General features: G+C 40.1%; 1 long non-coding RNA gene across 1 annotated transcript in view; it reads left to right on the top strand.

Annotated features, from left to right (window-relative positions):
- The window catches only part of LOC118734253, a 31,257-nt gene extending 9,241 nt beyond the window's left edge, over positions 1-22,016 (top strand). The window contains exons 2-3 of the long non-coding RNA XR_004992366.1: positions 21,650-21,807; positions 21,864-22,016. This is a non-coding gene — a long non-coding RNA (uncharacterized LOC118734253). The remainder of the gene's footprint in view (positions 1-21,649; positions 21,808-21,863) is intronic.
- The last annotated feature ends 5,158 nt before the right edge of the window (positions 22,017-27,174 follow it).

Consider the following 27,174-nt stretch of genomic DNA (forward strand, 5'->3'; position numbering starts at 1 on the left):
TGGGGATTCACGTCGATGACACACCAATTCCGACGGTGAATAACCCCAAAATACTCGGAGTAATATTCGACAGCCTGCTCTCCTTCTCTGCGCACTCAACCGCTATTGTCAATAAAGTACAGAGCCGCAACAAGGTCCTCAAGTCGCTAGCCGGCAGTACTTGGGGCAAAGACAAAGAAACGTTGCTGGCAACATACAAGGCAATAGGCCGGCCGGTTTTGAACTACGCAGCGCCAGTGTGGTCGCCAGGGACTAGTAGGACGCAGTGGACGAAGCTACAGACTGTACAGAACACCGCACTCAGGACAGCGACAGGATGCCTCTTGATGTCGCCTGAACACCACCTGCACGGCGAGGCGAAAATTCTCCCTGTAAAGGAGCATAATACAATGCTCTGCAAGCAGTTCCTGATCGGGAGCCACAGAAGTGGCCACCCAAGCAGACAGCTGCTTGCAGAGGAGCCCTCGCCTAGGCACGTCAGGAGGCATCTATATGAACTGACGGAGGAAGTCCAGAGGTTCATTAAGCAACCTCTGAACCCGACAGCTTACAGACAGGCCCTGAACGACATTCACAGGGACTCAGTCTCGAGTTATGTAGACTCTAGACCTGTGAATGCCGTTCTAGGCATACCACCCCCGGACATAGACGATACGGAGCTTCATCTGCCTCGGGAGACACGCACAACACTCGCACAACTTCGCTCCGGCTACTGCAGCAGGTTAAACTCCTACTTGAGTAGGTTGAATGAGGATGTGCCGAATGAGTGTCCGGCATGCGGAGAGACCCCAACATGACTCGAAACATCTCTTTGCATGCCCGGAAAACCCGACAACCCTAACGGCCTTGTCCCTGTGGACAACCCTACAGAAGCTGCACGCTTCCTAGGGTTGCCGTTAGTGGAACTTGACGACAACGACTGAGATACCAACCGTCCTGGGCGGGGTTGTGGTAGCCGCTACAACAACAACAACATCACGCAACCGGAAAAGAATGAAAAAAGTAAATTTCTGAGCGTGTTTGACATCTGCCTAAAAATGAAAACAAACAAAAGTTGTGTTTTTTTACAAATTATCCAGTATCTTGCCAGCAACTCTCCAGTAACATTATTTCTAAGAATTCGCTCTCATAGAAAAAATTTGCAAAAAAAGTACGCGAACGCTTTTCCAGTAGTAATTTGCAAGTTTCATGAACAGCTGATAAATTGGTTGTTTATTCGCAGCAAATTCCTAATAAAACAATATATTTTATATTTAAATAGGTTTATTTTGTGAAATTCAACAATAAAAACCCACAACAGTTTCCTTATTAGTTTAAATTTCATCCAGAAACATGCGATCAGCTGTTTTTCGTACTGGCAAATTCTTACAAGAAAAATGTATCCAGTAAAATCCAGTAAAAACTTGCAACTTCACCTGCCAGTTTTCGCTCTCTCAATTTCCCCTACATTGCAAGTTTATGCGCATGATAAAAGCATAGTAAGGTAAAACCGTTCTCTCAATGCGTCGGCCATGATTTTTTTTTGAAGTTTGCCAACATTTTAAAATCGTATAAAATTGGGAGTAAAAAAAAGGAATTGTTCAAAGTTTTTGTTGTTTGAGATTGAAAATGAGAATGTGTGTGTGAGTTTGTGTTTAAAATTTTAAAATTAAATTGTTTACAAACGTCAAGAATTTGAAAAATTCCTCTCAGCGGTTCTACCTTCCTATTTTTGTATCATGTTTATGCGTACAAAAACGCCAATATATGAAAATTCGTAAAAACTTTTACTGGATTTTACTGGAAATGAGTAAACAAACGCAACTAACGAAAACAAAAAAGGCGCGGTGATTGAGTGCGATTATATTGGTATTTATGGTAATTCTCTAGTTTAGGGTAACAACTGCTAAAAAAGTTCAATCGACGCGTTTCGGTCCCCGTATTAACAGTCCGGGGGCGGAAGGTTAATATTATTAACCATTTAAAAGTTATTAACAAAAAACTTTTGTTAAATTTCGTTGTTTTCTCACTTTTTAAACTATTAAAATATATAGTTTAACTTAATTATTAAACAAACACATAGTTTTATTGACCTAAGATAGATTATTTTGTTACTAAAAAGAAGTTGACAATCTTTGCGAATTGAAACGAGAGATTCCAAAATAGCTATAGTGCTGCCACTGTATTAGTATTTCGTAATAATTAACTTTTCCTAACAAGGCGTGTGCAGTATTCAATGCTTTTCGGTATATTCTTTCGTTTAATATATATATTTTCTGAATTATAATAGACATCACTGGGGCGGTAGCCCCAGGTTTACCACACAGAAAGGAAATTTTAGTTATTTTATCCTTTCCCAAGGCTACATCACTGGGGCGGTGGCTGAGATTTCCATTACGGCACCAATTGCTATTCCGTGCAAAGTATACTCAATTATTTTATGAAACTCGGTGGGGATACTAATGGAGGTCTTCTTTAACTATATTTATCACTTTCACAATATTGTTGCTAATAGTAATTAAGTTATTTGTTGTTAAAATATCCCGTTTGCTATCACTACACTTATCACTTTTATTTACACAAATATATTCTTAAAAGGTTCGTCTGCGTTTGTAATACTTTAATATACAATTATTAATTAATTAATTAAGTAAAACGCGCTTATAAATGTCTTCAAAAATGTTCATTATTTCCCATGCGGCGCTTTTCCCATAAAAATCAATACTTCGATAAATAATGAAAATTTTTAATCACATCGCAAATCGTAAATTCGCACATTTGGCACTCCATGACGCTTACTTTTAATTTCAGTTGAAATAACTGTAAACCGTAAAAGTAGCGCTGCCATGGTATAGCGAATTTCACTATTATATTTTGGTTAGAATATTTTATTTATGTGAATGTAAAAAAAGAGGAAGGAGTGTATAGTGTAAACTGAGTGTAATAGCGCAAATGAAATGTGAAATAAAGTGGCAATACTAGCGATTTTAGGTTATAAAAATTTTGGCAAGCGCAAAGTTTGTTTACTCCGTTTTATTAGTGAAATATATGAAATAGTAGTGAATAAATGATATTGTTTTAGTAAAACAATAACGGGAGACGTTTTGGTAGTGGTAAAAAAGTGAGAAGAGGTGATTTAGTGAATTTTTTTCGGGGTAATTGCCCATACAAAACAACGAAATTTAACAAAAGATTTTTGTTAATCTGCCTTATCCGGAATTTCGCCTGAAAAAAAGTTCATCCGAAAATTTGTCATCCACCCATATTAAAACCATGGAAACCAAAAGTGAAAAGTGAACCGGTTCGGGGAAAATGAAACTCATGATAGGGCTGAATAACTTTCAAATGGTTAATAATATTAACCTTCCGCTCCCGGATTGTTAATACGGGGACCGAAACGCGTCGATTGATACCACTCGACATTTCCGGACCTTTTTTAGCAGTTGTTACCCTAAACTAGAGAATTACCCAATTATCCACTTTTTAATAATTTCCAGATTTTATGCAAAAAATACTAATTTTTATGCAATTTTAATGCAAATATTAACTTTTTCACTAATTTTTTCCATAAAATGTAAACAAACAATGCGTTCACAACGATTAGCAAACGACAGTGCCGTACTTTCTCGTTTCTGCATCTTCTATGATTTGCCGATAACTAGCCGATAACGACAAGTGTGCAGATCTCCTTTGAAATGCACGTGCTCGGCTCAAAATTTCAGGGCGAGACGATAATGCAACTATGATTGGACGACAAGTGTGCAGATAGCCTTTGTCTAGACTTAACGTAAAAAATCATCAATGATTACTCAACACGTCAACTTAAGCCAGAAGTAGAAATATTTTCTTTTTGTGTTTTCTTTTTCAGTTGTTTGAGAGTTTGCCGCCTAAAATGCCACATCAAAAAAGAAAATGCCAAAAAATATGTTTGCGTTCATTTATTTTTGAGAAATGCACAAACAAAAATCTGGCAAGCCTGATTCTCTCACCGCTCTCAATTTCCGTAAGACCGTGGCTCTAAAACATACAGGTTCTTAAGTTTCTTACGTTAAGTTAAGTTTTAACTAACCGCCAACACAGTCTCTCATATAACAGGTTGGCCAAAATATTAAGTTAAATTAAGTCTAGACCGAGTTTTAAAATCTACAGGTTCTTAAGTTTCTTACGGTAAGTTAAGTTTTAACTAACCGCCAGCACAGTTTCTCATATAACAGGTTAGCCAAAATATTAAGTTAAGTTAAGGTAGGTAAATTAAGGGTTGGTTTCTCCAACCCAATTTAACTTAGTTTAGCCATTTTTTGGACTTAAGTCAAAAGTTAGCCTACTTTTTACAAAGCTCATTCTTGTGTAAGTCTAAAAAATTGGCTAAATTAAGTTAAGTTGAGCTGGGGAAACCAGCCCTAAGTGTAGACTCGATGACATCGTTAATATTTGGTGCTGTGTGTCCACCATGTATAGCCGAACAAGTTAAAAATAAAAGCACCGAAGACCTCCGAGCTCAGTTTCCTGATGCCGCCTCTGCAACTACCACTAAGCACTGCGCCGACTTAGTGGCCAGTTTTGACACACCACAATAAGCCGTAAAAATCAGCCGCGAGATTGTCAATATTCACATGAAAGCGAGATTCGAGTTGCGGAACTTCATTTCCAATTGCATCGAGGTGGAAGAAAGCATGAACAAAACATCGCCAGCAGTTAGAGGAACAGTCCGCATGGAACGTGGTGGAACAACAGACAAGGTACTCGGGCTATTCAGGAGACGTGGAAACATGGAATCCATTGGGATGACGTTTTGCTGCACGAACTAAGCCAGAAATGGGTACGCTGGTGGCAAGAGTTCCACAATGTTCAGCAGTTCAAGATACAGCGCTGTGATCATCCGTCCATTTTCGATGGTGGCCAAGCGGGAGGACACATCTTCGTCGACGCAAGTCAAGTAGCGGCAGGTGGGTATGTTCGCGAGCTTAACGGAAGCGAAATCCCCGTCGGCTTAATAATAAGGAAAACGCGCACTGCACCGGCGAAACGACTATCCGTCCCGAGGATAGAACTACCGGCAGCGGTATTGGGTGCACGACTAGCCAAATTGATTCGCGACTGCCTTGAATTTTTAGCCGAGAGGGTAATTTTTGGAGCGACTCTCAACGGTTTTAATAATAATAATATATTTGCGCTTACACATATCGTCGTTTAAAGTGCAAAACCGCGTATCAACAAAATGCAAAACTGCGTATCAGAAAAATGCAAAACCGCGTATGTGAAGTTGTAGAAATTATTTTCTATAGCGTACAAACACTCATATTTCAAAATGGTTCTCTTTTTTATAAAGAAATCGCATTTCTGGCTAGTATATTTCAGGACGAATGGATTGGGATTGAGCCAAGAGCTTGTGTGAGCAAATCCAATTTTTGGCAGCCAAAGTTAGTTACGCGGTTTTGCAGAGTGACGATACGCGGTTTTGTACTTTAAACGACGATATGTTAATGTTTGGCCGAGCTTCCCCTCCGACTTGTGGTGTGCACCTTGATGTCACTCAAAGGGGAGGGACCTACAGTTGTATGCCGACTCAGAACGGCGATTGTATTTTTATGAGAAGTTGTCTTTCATGGCAGAAATACACTCGGAGGTTTGACATTGCCTGCCGAGGGGCGACCGCAGTTAAAAGAAAACCCTTTTTTCTAATTTTTTTTTGCTTTGAGCAGGGCTTAAACCCAGGCCCTGCGGAGTGGAGCGCGCACTGCTTACCACTACACCACAGGGGCCGCCAACCAAACGGTTTGACATTCCCCCGACAGCCGTTTCCGTTTCCGTACCGGAATACATCAGTCAAGTGAAATGCTTGCGACGGGTGGAGTCGCCTCAGAGTGTGCTCAGGACTGCGGACTCATCGGCAGTGGACCACATCATTTGTTGCCCCTTTCTGCTCAAACAGAGCAGCCTTCACGGCTAATCCCAGTCCACCTGAGCAAATCAACACAAACACCACAGCACCACCACAACAACACAATAGACCACACCACAACCACGACACACCACACATCAGATACAACCGCACCACCACCCACACGCCGCCGCCAACAACTCCTGGTTCCTCTCTGCACGGTATTTTAGACCAGGATATTCCGTAACGTGTCATCAGTCAAGGGCAACACCTGCCTTAGCTTAGCTTTATGCCCACTTTAGGGCATGTTCAGGTCTGCGCGCCACGCGAGATTGGACGAGGAACTTCGAGGGCCCGTGTTGCGCTGCTCGGTCGCAAACCGCAACTGCGACACCACCCACTACCACCACAGGGCGGCAACCTCCACAGCAGCGCACACACCCAATGGCGGCAAGGCTACACACATTCCTCACAACCCGCATAACAACATTGTTGAATTGTGCTGGATACAACGTGCACTTAGCGTTCATCACGCACCCCACCGTGCAGTATCGTCTTATTGAAGCAGAAAACCTGCGGTACCACTATAGAATGTCAGGGCATTTCTATCCGGTCAGGTGATGTTGAGCTCGAAATATTTAATGTTTACATAACGCCTGTCACTTGCTGCCTGGCAGGATATTACCCTGATATAGGTGCGCTCCTCGGAGGTGAAAACAGTATGGTAGTAAGTGACTTTAATGCGCACCACGATCTTTGGCATTCAAGCCTGTCAGCCGATCGTAGGGGAACAGACTTGGCTGAGCAGATAGACTATTCGACATTCTGCACAATGAACGACGGAGCACCCACCAGGATTATGGGCTGCTGCAGCTCGACAGACATAACAATAGTCAGCGCTGGTCTGATAAACAGGGTATCATGGCGACCTATGCTGACTTTGGCATCAGACCATCTGCCCATAGTCATCTCGATCGATAAACCAACCGACTTTGCTTCCGCGGAACACCGGACCTATATCAACTTTTCTAAAGCTGATTGGAAAGTCTTAGGGGAATTTACTGAGAGCACCTTCGCTGCGCTCCCCACATCAACCGGCGTCCCGGAAATCTCCGCATCAGGGATCTCAACGCGGAGATTCGGCAACTAGTGACTAGTGGGGGGTTTATCTCCTCACTGTGGAGCTTAGTTGTGGACGAACTCCTACAGATACTTACTAACGAGGGCGTCCGTTGCCAAGCGTACACGGACGACATAGTGGTTATCGCTAGAGGGAAGTTCGCAAGTACTCTCTGTTACATCGTACAAAGAGGACTTATCCTTGCAAAAAGGTGGTGCGCAGACGTAGGTTTAAATATCAACCCTTCTAAGACAGCCATAGTCCCCTTCACCAAGATACGAAATCTCCAGGGGATGAGGAACTTGACCTTGGACGGGGTCGTATTCAGTGTCGCCACAGAGGTTAAGTATCTGGGGCTTACCCTGGACTCCAAGCTTCTGTGGAGGGCCCATGTTGATGCGGTCACCTCTAAGGCCAGGAGAGCGATGATGGTGAGAGCGGAGCAGAAAGAGCATAAACGTGGTACTTTTTTACGGCAGCGTTTGTAATTCCACTACGCGACGCCAACATATCTTGTAAATATTTACAAATGTGAATGTGAAACCATTTGTCAAGCTCTCGGCGTGTGCAGACGTGTTTTCTTTTTGCTCCGATATTTTATTTATTCTTTCGTAATGGCCGTGCGTGTTGTAAAGGCATATCTGAATACGATATAAACTTGGTTAAAACTAACCGGCATTTAATTTACCTCTGTGAAGACTGTTGTCATGCAGGAGAAACTTTGCAAAGTTCTCGACGAGGTCATTGGGACCCAAAAGCGTAGTATTGAGTTAATATCTAACGCTTTTGATGCTAAATTCAAAGATCTTTCTAATCAGCATCAAGCATTAAATAATCTTATTTTATCTTTGCATTCCACCAACAATTCGAATGCAAGCAATTTAAATGCTGTTAATGTGGGTTTGCTGGCTGATGAGTTTGGTGCTAGTGCTTCGTACAACACCAATAATTACTGTTCATCGCCTGGTGCTGTTGTGGCTCCCGCTGCCCCTCATTCGTTTGGCTCTGAAAGCGTCTTGTCTGAGCGCACATCGGCTCAGAGTGTTAACGTCATCTCTCCCGCTCGCAAAGTTGATTCTGGCGGGATTGCTAGTTCTAGTGGCTCTAAAGCTATACGTCATGTTGACGGCCTCATGGACACCAATACTGTCGCAGGTTGCACTGCCAATTTACTTGCGGGTACTACTACCATCACGAAGCCAACAACACCGTGCACTACTAATGTTTCTGTTGTTGCTAATTCATCTTTACTCGCTCCTGTAATTGTGAACAATATTTCTTCTGCTGGTTTGCCAGCCTAGTGCCTAATCCTACTTCTCCTACCCGCAGCCCTGTTTGGCTTACTGCTGAGAGTAAAAGGACAAAGCACATCCAAAAGCAAACTCGCGTGGTGGGATCAAATGATTGTAGTGATCTTGGCGTGGCTGCCCGCTTTAAGTGGTTGCACCTTTCATCTTTCGTGCCAACCGTCTCCTGTGGCAATATTGTTGATTATGTGGTGAGACACGCTGACATTGATAAGCGGCACTTAACCTGCTAAAAGTTAGTCAAAAAAGAGTCGAGACTGAATTCCTTATCATATGTCAATTTTAAGCTTGGCGTCAGCGAGTTCGATTGCGAAAATCTAATGAGACCAGAGTTGTGGCCAGCTAATGTTTCTGTTCGGCGGTTCCGTTTTTTTACAGAGGGACAAAACAAACTCATCCGAATTAGTTCATTTGTCCTCGGATGCGCCTGATCCCGTAGTATTGGATATTAATAAGTTTAGTTGTAATGCATATTTAAATGTTTTTTTTTATTTATTTTTATTTTTTTTTTTAATATCCCAACGGTTTTTACCCTCCATTCCCGCCCATCCGCACGAGGGGCGCAGTCCGCATGACGTACGGAGCCAATATTTTAAATTTTTGTGCCGAGTCACGATAGGCAGGAGTTTGTTAAGTGTCGAGATCTAAAACTGTTCAGCTACAGAACTAAATTCATCAGCTGATTTTATGTATTTATGTCAATAATTCACTTATTGAGAGAGGAGAGTATCGCTTTCTTAATGCTGAAAAGCGGATCTGATATATCAAACGTGCTGGAATGAGAGTTAAAATCCTGGCATAAGCAACGGAGTGGGTCGTGCAATTCAAAATTGGTTTTACAAGCTTTCAGAAATATGGGACAAAAGTGTCTTGATACGCGTGACGGAACATTAAAGCTTACATCAGCTAGAAGAGACGGACTTGAAATTGGGCCTGTCAGTAATTTAACCATAAAAATTATACCAAGCATTTCCCTGCGACTGGCAAGTGTAGGAAGGTTAATAAGTTTTAAGCGACTCGTATAAGGTGGAAGACTATATTGAGAATCCCATCGGAAATTTCTTAAAGCAAAAAGTAGGAATTGTTTTTGAATTGATTCTATCTTGTCTGAGTAAATTTGATACCTTGGATTCCAAACCACCGAGCCGTATTCCAGAATCGGCCTAACTAATGTTGTAAACAGGGTTTTAGTGATATACGGGTCACTAATAGGCAGAAATATAATTATAGCTCTTTGAAGGTTTATTTTCAGAATATTTCTGGTCTTCGAACTAAATCAGCAGCGGTACACTCTATTAGCTCGCAAAGGGATTTCGATGTTTTTGTTATTGTTGAGTCATGGCCAAATGCGGATTTCTTTGATGAGGAATTTTTTGATTCAAACATTTATAATGTCTTCAGGAAGGACAGAGATGCAACTAAGACTGGTTGTCTGAGAGGCGGCGGAGTTCTTATTGCGATTCAGCGTAAATTTCATTCGTTCTCTGTCTCGCTTGAAAATGATGATTCACTTTTGGATCAGCTTTGTGTTCGCATCAGTGCCTCATCTAGTCATGACTCTGTTTTTGATAGTTTCTTATATCCCGCCTAACAGTAATTATAATCTTTATAAAGCGCATGCTGACAACATAATGTCTTTAGTATTAATTAAGCTAGGAGATGACCACCTTTGTGTGTTAGGCGATTTTAATCTTTGTAATGTATCTTGGTCCACATCTTTTTCCAATGCTGGTCTCTCGCCAATTAATGTCAATGCGTCCCATGAAGTGTACTTTATAGATAGCCTCTTAAGCCTTAATTTATTACAAATTAATAATTTTGTTAACAAGTTGGATAGAATTCTTGACCTCATATTTATTAGTGATAACATTAAGTGTAACATTGAAGTTTGCCACAATCCGATCACTCCATCTAATATGCATCATGTTCCTCTGCTACTAAAATTTGAATTTTATGTATTCCCGTCTTTCAATGCTGGTGACAAACCTAAGTTTAATTATGCAGCCGGCGATTATCCCAAGTTAAATAGATTACTGGGTGAATTAAATTGGGAAAGCTTACTCTCTTGCCCCAATGTAGCTACATGCTTCGCTACTTTCAAATCTGTAATTTCTGATTTTTGTTTTAAATTCATTCCAATAATTAGAAAAATACCCTATAAATTACCGTGGTACAATCGTGACTTGAAAAAACTGAAGAATCTTAGAAACAAATTTTGTAATAAGTTTAAGGCCTCTGGAAGTCAGTTTTTCTTTGAAAGATATCAGGTCCATCTCAAAAAGTTTAACTGCTTGAATAAATTCCTCTACAGAAATTATATCTTAGGCATTGAATCCAATATCAAAGAAGATCCGAAATCGTTCTGGCATTTTATTAAGTCTAAGAAGAACAACTCTAGTATTCCCTCATCTGTATTTTTTGAAGATAAATGTGCATCCACTCCAGCTGAAGTTGCAAATCTATTTGCTGCATTTTTTAGTTCTAATTTTGTAGATGATAACCATACTGTGGATTCTAGTTTCTCTGCTAGTGTGAATTCTACTAATTTTGGCTCCTTTAGACTTTCGTCTGACGATATTGCTAATGGCATTTTAAATGTATCAGCTTCTGCAAAACAAGATATTGATGGGCTCTCTTCAAACTTTATTTTCAATAGGTCTCTAGCCTCCGGTATTTTTTATGATGAATTGAAATTGACTTCAATTACCCCTATTCTTAAAAGTGGCACCAAAAGTGATGTCTGGTAATTACAGACCCATTTCGAAACTTTCAACAATTTCCAAACTTTTTGAAGTTATCGTCAAGGAGAAAATGTATTTCGCAATAAAATGTCTAGTCTCACCCAATCATCATGGTTTCGTCCCCAACCGATCTACGGTTACTAATCTAGGCGTCTTTAGTGAGTATTGTATTGCAATATCTCGAACGGTTTCCAAGTCGACTGCATTTACACTGAACTTGCCAAAGCATTTGATAGAGTTTCGCACAGTTTGTTGGTCAGTAAGCTAGCCTCACTGGGTTTCCACTCAGTATTTTTGCAATGGCTCAAATCTTATTTGTCGGATAGGCGCTGTGTGGTGTCTGTTAATGGTTGTTCTTCGGAATCTTTCATTGCCTCATCGGGGGTTCTTCAAGGTAGCATTTTAGGTCCCTTACTCTTTGTATTATTTATAAATGATGTGAGTTCTTGTTTTTCATTTGCTAAATTTTTGCTGTATGCTGACGATTTAAAAATTTTTGCTGTGATTGAAAATTCTCATGATACGCTTAGACTTCAGTCCGAGATTAATATTCTACACAGCTGGTGTCTCAGCTCTCGCCTTTCTCTGAATATTAAAAAATGTTTTCAAGTTACATTTTCCAAAAGTCACAGTATTCTTTCGACGTCTTATGTAATCTCTCAAACTCAACTTCAAAAAGTTCAAGAAATCAAAGACCTTGGTGTAATTTTCAGCTCTAATTGGTCTTTTAACAGTCATATCAGTCACATCATTTCTAAATCTTACGCTGTACTTGGTTTTCTCAGGCGTCAGAGCTCAATGTTCTCTGACCCCTATACACTTAAATTGTTATACACATCTTTTGTTCGTTCTAAGTTAGAATTTGCTTTTTTTATCTGGAGGCCATACCACTCAAACCTAATTAATAGGATTGAAGGGTTCAAAAGGTTTTTCTTAAATTTGCCCTCAGAAATCTTAACTTCAGCGAGCCTATTCCATCGTATAAGTCTCGTTTGCTATTAATAGACCTTAAATCTCTGGAAGCCAGAAGATCTTTCCTATCTCCAACTTTTACCTTTAACTTAATAAATGGTGTGATCGATTGTCCTACGCTCCTAGCATCTTTCAAGCGGAGGTCTATGCCATCAGTATGTGCGCTGAGATTAACATTCGCAGGAACTATAGGAATGAAAGGATACTTATACTAAGATCAAGTCCTCCTTGGTTTGGGAGTGTGTCGAGAGGCTCAATGCTCTGGCGGAGGTCAATGATATCCAACTAATGTGGGTACCAGGGCACATAGGGGTTGCAGGAAATGAGGAAGCTGATCATCTGGCCAGAACGGCCGCTTCCACGACCCCGATAGGACCCAACACCATAAAGGAACTGCTCAGAAGGGACAACAGCAAACTGAAGGAACTGCACTGGCTTGACGCCATGGGCCAACGTCAGGCAAAAAGCTTATTAGGAGGTTACAGAACCCCACCAGCATGACGAGGCGAAAATGCTCCCAGTCAAGGAGCATAACATAATGCTCTGCAGAGGGTATCAATATTGTCTCGTATGCTGACGATTGTTCGATCATGGCGTCTGGGAATATAATTGGTGACTTGTGCTCGAAAGAAACGGTTCTCTCGCCGCACTTTATCGCTTCTTCACTGCAAGGAGCCTTGCCCTATCTCCTGCGAAATCCTCGGCAACCCTATTCACCACCTGGACGAAGGAGGTCAGACTCGAGTTATGTAGACTCCCGCCCTGTGAATGCCGTTCTAGGCACACAGCCACCTGACGTGGACGGGACAGAACTTTGTCTGCCTCGGGAGATCTGCACCACAATATTGCAGATGGCTCCGAAGTTATAGCTGAAAAAATTTCCCCGCTTATGGGATGTGCCACGCCCTCTTTTACATAAGCTCCTAACGTAGATATCTGTGCATACCAATATTTCAAGTTCAAGTGACTTATAGTTCTGGAGTTACCTCTGATAAAATATTCTACGCCTAAGAGATGTGCCACGCCCTCTTTAAAACCTATTTATATATACCCTTGTATAAGCACCTACCATATATGTATATGACTGCATACCAAATTTCCACTTCATGTGACTTATGGTTCCGAAGTTATGGTTGATTAAAAATTTCACGCCTATGGGAGGTGCCACGCCACCTTGTCGGATCCCAATTTTTTCACCCTATTATAGGCCCAGGTGGCATGGCAATACTATCAAAATTTTGCTCGATTCTGTCAGTCCGTTTAGGCTACAACCTGGCACATAGATACATACATACTTCCACAAATATACAGTAAATTAAAACTCAGAAGGTAAAAATGTTATAGTAATATTCTAATTTTCATTGTTGGTGTTATAGTAATAGTCAGGGAACGGATTTTATGGAAATTGCCTTTTTTCTGCTAAAGATATAGAGAATATTCGATTACGAATGTCCACGATTTAGCTTTCCCTGATTCCACATATACACATTTGATGTTGCCTTTTTTAAGATATTTGCCTTTTCTACATTTAATTGTAAAGGGCAAGGAAAAAGCCCGTATTCCTGATAGTATGAAAGTTTTAAATGTTTCATATTTAAATTGGGCGCAACTAGTATCAACTCCCGTCGAGCGCACGTTTAATACAGTCAAAGTTATCTTAGCGAAAATCGAATGAAAACGCTGTCAGAAAAGTTCAAAATGCATCTTGTGGTTCAATGTTACTACAACTATAGACATTAAAGTTTTTTGAGTTAAAAACTCGAAAGGGGGAAGTAGTCGAAAGATTCAAATTACAAATTTTTCATATAATGAAACTAGTTCATAGTTTTTATCTTTTTACTTGTAAAATAAACATTTCTAAAATAAATGAATTTTTTATTATTTTTCGGCTTTTGTCTTCTTCTTGCCTTTTTGCGATTTCTAATGCATTTTCCTGCCTATTTCGCTATTTTATTTTGCCTTTTATAGCCTATTTCGGTATTTTATTTTGGCTTTTTATAGGTTTTTATGTCCTAAAAATCCGTTCCCTGGTAATAGTGATATGATAGTATACCCTTACTAAGTAGAATTCTCCTTTCTGTGTTGCCGAAAAAGAACACCCTATGCTGAGAACACCTTTCCACACAAATCACAGAAAATTAGTTTAAAAAAAAATATAAAGTAGTGCTGTAAGAAAATCGACGGAATTGATCAGTCAAAATAAAGTAAAAAAAAATATACAGTAAAATGCAGAGATAAGGAAGTCACAAGATACATCGAATAAAAAAAAATCATACACAAAAATATACGTACAGTAAATAATACATTAAAAAATGATTGTTTCACAATTTTTTTTGTAACACAGTAAAGTCGCTTTTCCGTTCAGCATTTGTACCTCAGAAATTTTCTGACCTCAGCGCCCTCTGCTGTTAGCAAAAAGATAAGATGATAAATTAAATTTACAAATATATTATTGATACTATGTTAGATTTACAAAAATGTATATTACTGAAATATTCTAAGCACTTCATTTCATTTTAATTTTGCCTATGGTAAGCACTGTGCGGCACCTGCTGAAATTGTATCAGAATTGTCGCAGCACGAACTGTTATTAGGCTCAGGGAAACCGGGTGGTAACACTCTGGAGTTCTGGACGGCTTTGACTTCGCCCTGAACACATAGATTACAGCGCCTCCGAAATGGCTCCCAGAAGCTGCTTCTCTAACAATATCCCCTCAGGAGAGGACTACGTAGGGTAGGGTTACTCGAAGAAGGGAGCGGTAAACTTCTTCACGGATGAATCAAAACTTGGAGACAGGGTTGGTGGAGGTTTCTCTGTCGGAAACTCCACCAAAGCTATATTCATTCTTCCGGATTTCTGCAGTGTCTTTCGGGTGGAATAGCCGATAAAAGTAATAGTTAAAGAAGCGGTAGACTCACTGCTAAAGGGTGCCCTCGAAATCGGTAAAGAAATGTCTGACCTCTCTATCAATCGCGTTGGAGCTCTTCTTAATAAGGCTAGTTTAGGTGTCGGGTCACAGTGACAACGCGGGAAACTGCGTGGCTGATGACCTGGCGTTGGAAAGGCACCCTTAAGACGTTATCGCCAGATAAGGAACAACAAGGGACGCCTCTGTAATACTGCGGTACACTCTTGGATGGTTGGGCCTAGTGTTAGCTCGGCGAGCGCTAGACTAAAAGCTCAGTTAATCTTGACTTAATTTCCGTAACTTAACTTGCCTTAATATTTTGGCCAACCTATTATATGAGAAACTGTGTTGGCGGTTTTTAAAAAATAAATGAATGCAGACATATTTGCATGCATTTTTTTTATGTGATATTTTAGGCGGTAAACTGTCAAACAGCTGAAAAAGAAAATACCAAAACAAAATATTTCAGCTTCTGGCTTAAGTTGACGTGTTAAGTAAACAGTAAGTTAAATTAATTTAAGTCTAGACTAACTGAGCTTTAATATGCATACTTCCTACTAGATTTAATGAAATTGCATACTCTACTAAATGAAATGGACAAAAGAAATCGATGCTCATTTTGTGACATAAACAAGGAAAAGAAGATGTATCTTTGCGACAGAAAGTGTCTTATACAGGTATATTCTGCATGTTACCGATGATTTTGTAACCGAAAAATTTTATTACCAAAAAATGTTACCAGTTCTTGTCACTGCGATTCTAGGTACGTTGGTAATGCAGGCCCGCATTGGCCTGACCATCCTCAACACCGGAACGACCCCTACATATCGAAGGCCGGGTTTTGGATACTCTATCCCTGACATAACCCTGGTCTCAGAAAGCCTTCTTCGAAGGGCTGACGGATGGAGAGTGATGGAAGACCTGAGTGGTAGCGACCACAACTACATCACCTTCCAAGTCACTGACATAACGCGAGGGCACACACGTAGTATCCCTCGCAGGCAACCAGGATGGAACCCGTCTAGGGTCGATGTTCGCAAGTTCAATACGTCACTCTTAGCAGATTCCTAAGGTATTTCACCCACAACGGGAGAGATCCACAACAGGGAGTCTTGTAATAAGCTGGTCGAAGAAACTATGCGCTGCATTCACCGGGCCTGCGAAGCCTCAATGCCACAGAGGAGAGCATGGTCAGGTAAAAAGCAGGTATACTGGTGGAATGACAGAATTGCTGAGCTGCGAAGGGCCTGCCATAGAATGCGGAGACTCGCAACGCGCGCTCGTGGTAGACCCGAGGCGCTGACCAGAGCAGCAGCCTACAAAAGCGCTAAGAAAGCACTTGGGGCCGAGATACAGAAGACTAAACGGAATTGCTGGAAAGTGCTATGTGACGAAGTGGATCGCGATCCCTGGGGCCAGGGATACAAAATAGTGATGAAAAAGTTCCATACATCATCACAGGCGATGGATGAGGCCCGAGTTAAGAATATAGTGGATGCGCTATTTCCCACACACCCACTAAGAGCCGACACAGTGTTCGTCGAGGAGCAAGCCGAGGCACCACTGTTTTCGACAGACGAGCTGAAGCTAGCCCTGCGAAGCATGAAAGCCGGCAAGGCTCCAGGCCCAGATGGCATACCAGCGGAGGCAATCAGGTTAGCAGCGGAAATGAGCCCTGATCTTCTGCTTAACATGTACAACAGCTGCCTTAGGGCCCAGGTTTTCCCAAGCCAATGGAAGAAGGCGAGACTGGTGTTTATACCCAAGGGCAAAGGGGACCCAAACTCTCCTTCATCCTTCCGGCCACTCTGCATGCTAGACACAGCAGGCAAAATGATGGAGAGTCTGCTCAAAATACGCTTGACGTCAGCCATAGAAAGCGAGGGAGGCCTTTCACCCCGACAACATGGCTTTAGGAAGGGACACTCAACTATAGGAGCAATTGGCGAAGTAGTCGAGGCGGTACATAAGGCCGAAGAAGCCTGCCACCAGGCGCGGCCAATAGTGCTGCTAGTAACACTGGACGTCAAGAACGCCTTCAACTCGGCAAGATGGGACGATATGCTGGAGGCCTTGGAACGGTCATTCAAGGTTCCAACATACTTGCCAGATATGATCCGGGACTACCTCAGAGACCGTTGGCTTTTGTACGACACAACACAAGGTCAGAGAAAGATACGTATAACCGGCGGAGCGGCACAGGGGTCTGTACTTGGCCCGGACCTCTGGACCGCCACGTATGACAGTCTGTTGCGCACGGAAATGCCGGAGAGCGCCTTCGCGGAGGACGTGGCAGTCGTCATAACAGCAAGAAATGTCCAGCTAGCACAGCTCAAGCTAAACCAGGTCATGCGCAACGTCAGTGGATGGATGAGCGATCACGGTCTGCAATTGGCTACAGCCAAAACGGAGATCGTGCTCCTCACCAGGAAACGGATCCCAACAATTTTAAATATAATGGTCGGACCTCAACTCGTGACGACTTCTAGGTCTACAAAATACCTAGGGGTGAAGCTTGACAGCAAACTCACATTCTGGGAACACATCCATGGAGTATGTGAAAAAGCTGCGCAGAGCACGGCGGCTCTAAGCCGGCTGATGGCGAACGTGGGCGGCCCGAAGCCATGCCGCAGGAAGCTTCTGATGACTGCGGTCCAATCGGTGCTCCTGTACGGGTCAGAAATATGGGCTGACGCATTGAAAGTCAAAAAATACCGGATTCAAATGTCTGCGGTACAGCGCAGAGGGGCACTACGCATTGCTTCTGCATACCGTACAGTGTCCGCGGACGAGGTTCTAGTTATTTCTGGCATCATGCCAATTGAGCTACTTGCTTCCGAGCGAAAAGAGATTTACAATCTCAGTGCCGAGATAGGTCGAGCAGCTGCCGCGGCAAGGGCGCGCGAGCAACTGATCCAGCAGTGGCAACAAAACTGGAACGCGAGCACAAAAGGTCGATGGACACACTCCCTGATAGCCGACCTTCAAACATGGCTGAAGAGACCACATGGGGAAGTCGATTTCTACCTGACGCAATTCCTCACCGGTCATGGTTACTTCCGAGAATATCTTCATAGAATGGGAAGGGTGGACTCACCGTTCTGTCACTACTGTGGAAACGTCGAAGATAACGTGTACCACACATTCTTCACCTGCGAACACTTCTTGATTTCGCGCAGAATGTTGGAAGAAAGACACGGAGACATTACTCCGGACAACATAGTTGGGATAATGATTTCCAGCGCAGAAAAGTGGGAAGCAGTTGCGAGATACGTGAAATTCGTACTCCGCTGCAAACGAGAGGACGGTTGTCTACTGAGGACACCCGAATGAAACGCCCCTACAAAAGAGCGGCCCCAAGGCTCTAACAGCGCGCTCCTGCATCTGAAGACATGCAGAATTGCGGTGCCAGATGCGGGATTCTTGCGCGGGCGGTGGGAGTTTGGGTTTTAGTGGGTAGCCCAACACGCTTCGGTGGGAGTCCTACACTCGGGGAAGGTAGTATAGAGACTAGCGCCTCCGGCCAGTGCATAAAGCATTTCCCTCTCCTACGAAGAAAAAAAATAAAAAAATAAAAAAAATAAAATATATAATAATAATAATCTATACTATAATAAAACTGTAGATTGTTTGTCTGTTGGAACTCACTAATCTCCGGAACTACTGAATGGATTTTCATGGGGCTTTAATTGGTATATAGAGACGTAACCTAGGGTATAAAAGAAATGAAACCTGACAAAGGGCGATGCACCTCCCATAGGCGTGACATTTTTAATCAACCATAACTTCGAAATCATACGTCACATGAATTTGAAATTCTGTTCTGCATCGCAAAAATGGTGCCGACAGATGGCGCCGGAGTCGAGATATTTAGAGACCCCGTCTTCATCGTATGACCAGGAGTAACGGGTGCTAACTCTATGATAAAAAGAATACGCTAGGAATATCAATGATTAAGAAGAATACGGTAGGAATATCAATGACCCCGTTTGAACGCGTAAACTTTCATTCTGGGAACAGGAGGATTATAGAAGATTACGCACTCTTGGCAAACCTTGCAATACGTACAGATATCTCACAGGTGGAAATAAGAGCTCATAACATCGAAGAATATTAGTACTTAACCCAAATACTATCTCATCGCTATTATTCTTGGCCTATGAGTAAGCAAGGTTCTGCTCTTTAGTCCTTTCAACCTAAACTAATAAATTTTACATTACAAACCGTTTTTGTTTAGCAACCCCATTTTAGTATTGGTCAACGTAATAGTTCTTATAAGGCGTCGCGAAGCAAGCCAGGCATTTGCTAGTACATACATATGTACCTATGCTTTCGGTATGCTTAAATTAAAAAAGCATCACTAAATACCGCACCAAGCATTGAATTCCAATTATACGTATGCTGCGAATGGTTCATTATACTAAAGCCAGTCTTCCGACATACGTACTATACTTCCTAATAGGCTTGTAAAATGCCCAATACCCAAATCCCCCGCATGAGTTATTATCGGTAAAAAATTGGGTACGCTCAAATCTGGCACCAGTGAAACAGTGTTGATATTTTAAGTACAATTGTACTTTTTTCAGTATAATTAATTTTAAAATGTACAAAAGTACAATTGGCCGACTTTAAGTACAATTTCAACATCAAAAATACTTTTTGTACCAAACGCTCAAATCTCTTCTAGCACTTTGATTCTTAATCCGTTTACATTTAAGTAAATGGATATACCTATATTTCATATTTGCTACAAAACGAAATTATGAATTGTAATTTTGAATGTAAACGTGATTGAGAACAGTAATATTAGTGATGTGCGTTATGGTGATTGCGATTTCTTATCATCGGCGGGTTAAATATCCCTCATCGCTATTTATTTTGAAAAAATCTTTGGAAATGCAATTTACCTAATGGCGATCCTGCAGAAATAGAAGTAACTGAGCAATTTGGGGGTTGAAAGTAAAAAAATGTATGTAAATTTCATGCGTTGAAATTATAAATTTCCGTTGAGGATTTCCATTTTATCGATAGTGATCTCATTTTATGTTCATTAATATGAACTAACCTATATAGTGTATTAATGTTTTATCATCATTGTCTTCATCTTTAACAAAATTACACGGTCACCCGGTATTTATTTTATTTTTTTAAATAATTTTTATTATTTTTTTTTTTATAAAATTGTAGCTCATTATCAAACAAAAACCTTGCAAATAAATCGAAACTTGAAAGAATGAACAAAATCAACAAAGTTTCATCAAATTTTCACAGGTTTTGTTCAGAATTTGTAGACATGTTTTGGGTTAACATTTTTGTAGCCCATTCATTCTAGTATAATAAGGTGCAAGTTTGAAGTGTCTAGAAAATACCATTGATTTTTTAAATTTTTCTGTTTGCGGTGTTGCGCACTTTCTTCCATATAACAAACGTTCGCATTTTATGTTATGTGGATGAATGCGCGTGTAGCGTTGTTGTTTTTTATGCCAATATTTTAAATTAAGCTTTATTTTATAGTTTTTCTTAGACAATGATAAATGATGTACACAAATTTCAGTATGGAAAACAAGTGCAAAACCTTCAACAAAAAAAGTTCTCAAAAATCTACGCGAATTGAATGTACTATCAATCATTTAAACATCTCGGACTCGCCCACCACTAAAAATGATTATTTAAATCTAAAGTATATATTAAATGATATTTAATATTTGCTTTAGAGATGAAATTTCGACAAATTTGTTTAAACAAAAATGTTAAGGGCATATGCAGGATGTGGAAGCGAGATTCTTCTGCTTGCGTTTCTATGTTTATATCATTTATCAGTTTAAGCACATATGATTAAATGTAAAAAAAATATTTTTAATTGCGGATCCGAAAGAAATATTTATTAGTTGCATTGAGTTACGCAAAAATAGTGCCGAAATCAATCGATTGTGCTGAAGGTGCCGGCTGCTTCCGAAAGGGCCGAAAATGGCACAATGCACACTCATTTTCCATCACTGTCACACATACAATCTCACTATTCTGTTGACTTCGTTATCCCCTTCCGATAACTTTTTGCTTCCGCCCTTGCCCAGCACCGCTGTGCAAAGCTTTGCACGCGCAGTCGCCCGCGACACATATGTGCTGATTTGGGCATCCCTACCATAGGGATATCGAAGTTTGGTTCAATATGCATAAACCTTTTTTTTTGTAAACCTGTGTTATTTCTTCTTTCACGATCGAGGAATTCTGTAATAGCGTATTTCCACCAAAAGCTTAACTGCAGTTAAGAGTTCAGATTAGTTCCATTAATTTTAACATGGGGTGATCGGCAAGGTTTGTTTCTTAATTTTTGCTTTTTTCCTTTCGTTTGGTTCTACTTAATAGGTGGGATTACACCCTTCGATAATCTCCTTTTTCCAATAAGCATAAACTGCAGTTAAGCCTTGGTGGAAATCAACTATAATACTCATATGTACATTTGTTCACATTTCCGTAAAAAAGCGTGAGTGATTAAAACCGAGGCGGGTAAATGTGAGACAGAAAACCAAAGCAAAGCATGAATATGCGTGACTTTGAAGTCATCATGATGAGCGTGCGTCAACGTGAGCCAAAATTACTCACGCCTCAACAACGGGATCAACAAACGTATCGTCAAGCGCGCGGCATGCACATTTTAAGACATAAGATTATTAGTTATTTTGATGATAAAAAACTTATCCTTGTATTTTACTACCGTTTAATTGTTTATGGTTTTTCAGATTTTGTTTAAGGACAACAATAAGTTTACATTCATAAACACTAAACATATCAAAATAACTTACGAGTGGCCATAATGTTAAAATTTATGCGTGGTAAAGGTCAGCAACCAACAGCAGAAAGGCAGCGGCTGCAAAAAGAGCTATTTTCTTATAGGAAGGTAAGTACTAGAAACTTTTAAATTCATTCGTTAATACATCGACAATTGCTGTCTAGATTTTCCTTTATATGCTCGGCCATGGTCACTGCATCGTTTAATAACCTTGTCACATCGATAGCATCAGTTTTGATAGATATATGTACATTAGACTGCATCACTCCCCATACAAAAAAAATCGGTACTATGTTTCCATTGGAATCATAAAATCTGTTATATTTTATGACATCCACCGAAATATTTCGGAAAAATATTAAGATTTGCGTGAGCTGGACTGATTTGAAAATATCTTCAAAAATTGAATTTTTTATGAATAAAAATAGCTTCTTGTCAACAATTTTGAGTTTAAGGCCGTTTTTAATGAAAAACTTATTGTGGAAAAGCAACAATATTATGAAAAAATGGTAGAAGTAATAGCTATTTCAGAAATCACCACATTTCCTCATCAGACTTCTTTCAGTAGGATTGAACCGACGATCTCACTGACTCAGCCAGTTGCCAACGCACTGTGCTAAGTTCGCCTTGTAAATTATTGCTGCTTTTTTCCCATAATTTTGATTTTGAGGCCTCATTTAATGAAAAACTTATTGTGGAAAAGCAACAATATTATGAAAAAATGGTAGAAATAATAGCTATTTCAGAAATCACCACATTTCCTCATCCGACTTCTTTCAGTAGGATTGAACCGACGCACAGTGGGGTAATCGACCCTGAAAGTGGAGATGAATTCATACGTACATTTAATTCAAAATATTTTGATGTATTTGTATAACTACCACCAAATGAAGTAAAAAAAGAGCAATCCGAAAAGAGTTTAGTGGGAATTTTGTTTTTTCAGTAGGTTTTTATGGCGTTACCAAAGAGCGAAAACAGTTAAAATTTAGTTGTTACTCCCATAAATAATTTTTATTATTAATGATAATTTGTTAAAATCCTAATCATCATTAATTACAATTTAAACACCACTTCTATCACAATAATAATTATCCTCATCATTATCTTGATTACTATTTTCATCATCAACATCACCCACATCATCCCTTTTTTATGTAATTTTTTATATGATAATGAATACGAATTGTACAAATTTTCTCTTCAACAATTACCTACATGTTGTTGTTAAGCCTAGAAAGTAATTTAGAATATATAACCTTTAATAAAAATAATCATCATCTTCGCTCGCGTCATTGTCATCACTATCAATATCTTCATCATCGCTATAAGGCTGCATAATTAACGACTGTTGTGCTTCTTTCGGCAAATCCTATAATTTTTTTGGGGCAGTTTTCTCATACTTGATACAACAGGGTCGGAACTAATCAAAAGTCTATTGAATATATCTTCATTCGTGTTTTTTCTGTTGCACTTGCAAGAAAAATTTACTCTGTAGCTCTTAAAATTTTTGTTTCGCGCCTCTAGAGCTTCTGACAATTGACTGACATGTAACAAAGCGTGGGATATTATCTCTGGCCCATGGATGAAATATGTATGTATTTGTGGAGTGTTGGTTGCATTTTATACCATGGATAACAATTAACAAAATATTTCGCTGTATTTAAAGTGTAGTTGCGAAACTTTTCCACCTCGATTTGATGGCCACTAGAAACAGCTTTAATAATTGTGTGCATCATTATAACTAAATTGAGATCAACCTTTGTTATTATGGCTGACCTCTCGGCATTTTGAAAGAAACGCCTAGCCAGAGTTTTTCATTATTTCATAAAGCCTTTTACGAGTAACCCAAATGATATTTGAGCTCGTTCCTGTAAAGAAAATAATAATATAACTAGGCCTTTAGAGTTATGGTTATTCTCCGTTTACCCGTCTAGCGTAACCATATTAGTTAAAAATATCATTACTATCATTATTTCTATTCACTGCCCATGGCATTCTTGCATAGAACTATCAACACTATAAACAAGAATAAAGATTATAATTAACACTAAAAATATGCACTAGATACCATTCTTTACGGTTTCACATATACCCTATAAGTCAATGGACAAGTAAATTACGTCATTCTAAGCTATTATTGTAAAATTTAATAAACCCAAATTTTATTTTATAATTCTGAGCAGATATGTACATAAATGTATACATACTTTCTTTGATACGTGCAAGTACTAAAAGTTTCGCCTTTGAAACAAAACAGTATTTAGTCTACTTTTGATAATAAACGTGTGTATGTAATAGTTATGTCGTATGTAGGGTACAAAAAAAACAGTAATTGAGCAAACAACAAACGCGGACAGTAACAATATTACTTTCTTGTATGTTTTGTACTTAGTTTTCACTTGTTATATTTGGTTTTGTTCTTCATCGAGAATTTCATGTATATTTCACCAACGAGGTTATATTATATAAATCGATATATTGAAAAAGTGCGCAGGCATGCCGCAACTTTTTTTTTACTACAGAATGACACTATAACGTCCAAGGTATATGTAAATGATTACACTTTTGCTTGATTGCACCTACTTCTCAACTATATGTCTACGTATATAGCCAAAAACCCCTTATTTTTACGCTTACGATAAAAAATAAAATAAAATACTTAGAATCATAGTATAAGAAAACTAAAATCACCTTGTATTGCCTAAATACCTGAAAAAGAAGGCTACATTACCGTTTTTGATATATCATTAAAGAAAACTCAGATATAGCTTGTAAATTTTAAATATTAAATCACGTTGTGTTGTGCCCCTATCGCTCTTGATCCGAATAGGAATACCTCTGTGATTAACGAAATTGCGTATACATAAAACCACAGCAACGGTTGACAAGTCTCTGGCCACCTCCAAATGTATCGCTCGAATTGTCAAACAGGTGAACAAAGCTACCCACCTCTTTTCTTGCCGTCGCCCGATGGAAACCATTACCGGCCCGAAATAGTCAAGACCAGTGTACGAGAATGCTCTAATATAAGGTGAAAGTCGGTCAGCTGGTATTTGTCCCATGAGAGGAGGCCTCGGCGTAGCTGCTGCATTTTTGCAAAATTGGCATTCACGTTTAACAGATTTCAAAAGACTTCGAACGCTTGGGATCCAATATTTAGCTCGAAACGCACAGATAATAGCTTCCTGGTTTTGGTGATAAAACGTTTCATGGAAATGGCGAACTATGAGTCGCGACATTGCATGATTCTTTGGCAAAATTACTGGACGTCTCGTCCAAACAGGGAGACACAGAGCATTGTCGATACGACCCCCAATGCGCAATAAACCCTTTTCGTCTATCACGGGCGTTAATGTGGACTCCATTTTGGAAGCTGCTTCCCATTTCGCAATACCAAAAGTTCATCCACGAAAACGACTTTCTGAACGCGCCGAACTAACAGTTCCTCTGTCTCTTTGATCGCACTGGCTGTTACTTTTAATGTAGTCTCTTGATTTTCAGTATTTTTGGTTACCAAAGCATGAAACCTTAAAACGGCGTATTGAACCCAGCTCATAACTCTAAGAGTTAAAAGTTTGAAAACTATGTGAAAGGCATAACATCATCGTGCATCGTATCGTGTATAGCGGTTTCGCCCTCTTTTCGTTGTCGTTGTCATTTTTAGGAAGATCTGGGAATAACGGCCGATTTTCTTCGCCCTGCTTTAGAAACCCGAGTCCATTAATCCACTTCGAATCTACCTCAAACATATTACAAGACTGTGGTCGCGTTGCGTCGTCCGCTGGGTTTAGCGATCCGGGTACCCATCTCCATTGTGCTATTTCAGATGTATGAAGAATCTCGGAAATACGATTGCTTACAAACTGTTTATATTGGCGAGCTTCGGATCAAATCCACTGAATTACAGTCTTAGAATCCGACCAATAATTTATTAATGCAGGGTTTACTGTGTGACTCTCAGTAATTGCGTTACTTAACCGTGTTCCGAGCACCGCGGCCTGTAGTTCCAGTCTACGGATTGACATTGGTTTTAATGGACTGCAGCGAGATTTCGCTGCGACAAATGCAACTCTTATTTGGTTGTAATGTCTTATGCGAAAAAAGGCGACAGCAGAAAACGCTAGCTCACTTGCATCAACAAATATGTGCAATTGTATTTCGGAAGATGGATCTTTAAAAACTGGACTGTAGCATCTAGGTATGCGAAACTCTCTTATCTTGTCAAGCGATTTATACCACTCATACCATCTGTCGTAAATATCGTTAGGTATTCCATCATGCCAACCTATGCTAACCTGCCACAGATTTTGCAGCAAAATCTTTGGAACCAAAGTAATGTTTGCAAGGAACCCAAATGGATCGAATATCGACATCGTCAAACCCAACAACTGCTTTTGTTGGTCGTCGACTGCCATTTAAAACTGACGTTGGTATTTTAGCGAAAGCTAAGTTAAAAAAGAATATGTCTTGTTTAGCATCCCAATGCATTCCAAGCACTTTATCGCATGTTGATTTTGAACCGCACATATTTTTCGAATCACACTCATGTTCAAAATTTCCGCCAATAGCCTGCAGTAGCTTTGTAGAGTTCGAAACGAAACCTCTGAGAACGAAACCTACTTTGCTGTGAATCTCCGCCTCCTTTTGCGATACACATATGGCCTCCTCAATAGTAGTAAAACTATCCACATAGTCGTCAACATAGTGGCGATTGACGATTGCATCGACTGAACTCGGATAGTCAGCTTCGAATTTTGACGCATTCAAATTCTTCACAAACTGTGCAGAGCATGGATAGCAAATAGAACCAAATATCATGGCCTTCATGACATACACATCAGGTTGTCTTGATGTATTCCCTTCACGCCATAGAAAACGTTGTGAATTTACGTCTTCTTCGCGTATGTTTATGCGATGGAACATCTCTCTTATGTCCCCGCAAATAGCTATGTTCCCTTCGCGGAATTTGCATAAAATCGACTGCAGTGGTTTTGGTTGATAATCATCAGGGCCCTTCATAAGCACATAATTCAGAACGTCCGTAGCGGCTGCATCGAAAACCAATCTTGGTTTATTGCCCTTGTTCACATTATAAATGGCAAAATAAGGTAAATAGCAAATGCGCTCGCTAGATACTTCAGCTTCAACGGTATAAAGTTTTCTTGCATAACCCTTCTCTACGTAGTCATTTATTTTAGTTAAGATCCCCTGCCATTTTCCGCTCTACGGCTTGAAGCCGTTTTAATGCTGCACCATAACTCCCGGGAAGAGTTATGCTATCATAGTGCCATAAAAGGCCGGTCTCATACCTAATCGCCCACGAGCTTCGTTGTACTTCGCAAAATTTCTTCGGCTCCAATATCCACAGCTGACTTCATGGCCGGCAACTTCATTAAAACCATCGTCGATATGTACGTGGCAAATTGTTGGCGAATCAGAATTATTTTCATCTGAGCCGAACAAAACCCAACCTAG

This window comes from Rhagoletis pomonella, unplaced genomic scaffold (assembly GCF_013731165.1).
Source record: "Rhagoletis pomonella isolate Grant_MI unplaced genomic scaffold, Rhpom_1.0 Rhpom_scaffold_00002, whole genome shotgun sequence".
Classification (NCBI taxonomy): Eukaryota; Metazoa; Arthropoda; class Insecta; order Diptera; family Tephritidae; genus Rhagoletis; species Rhagoletis pomonella.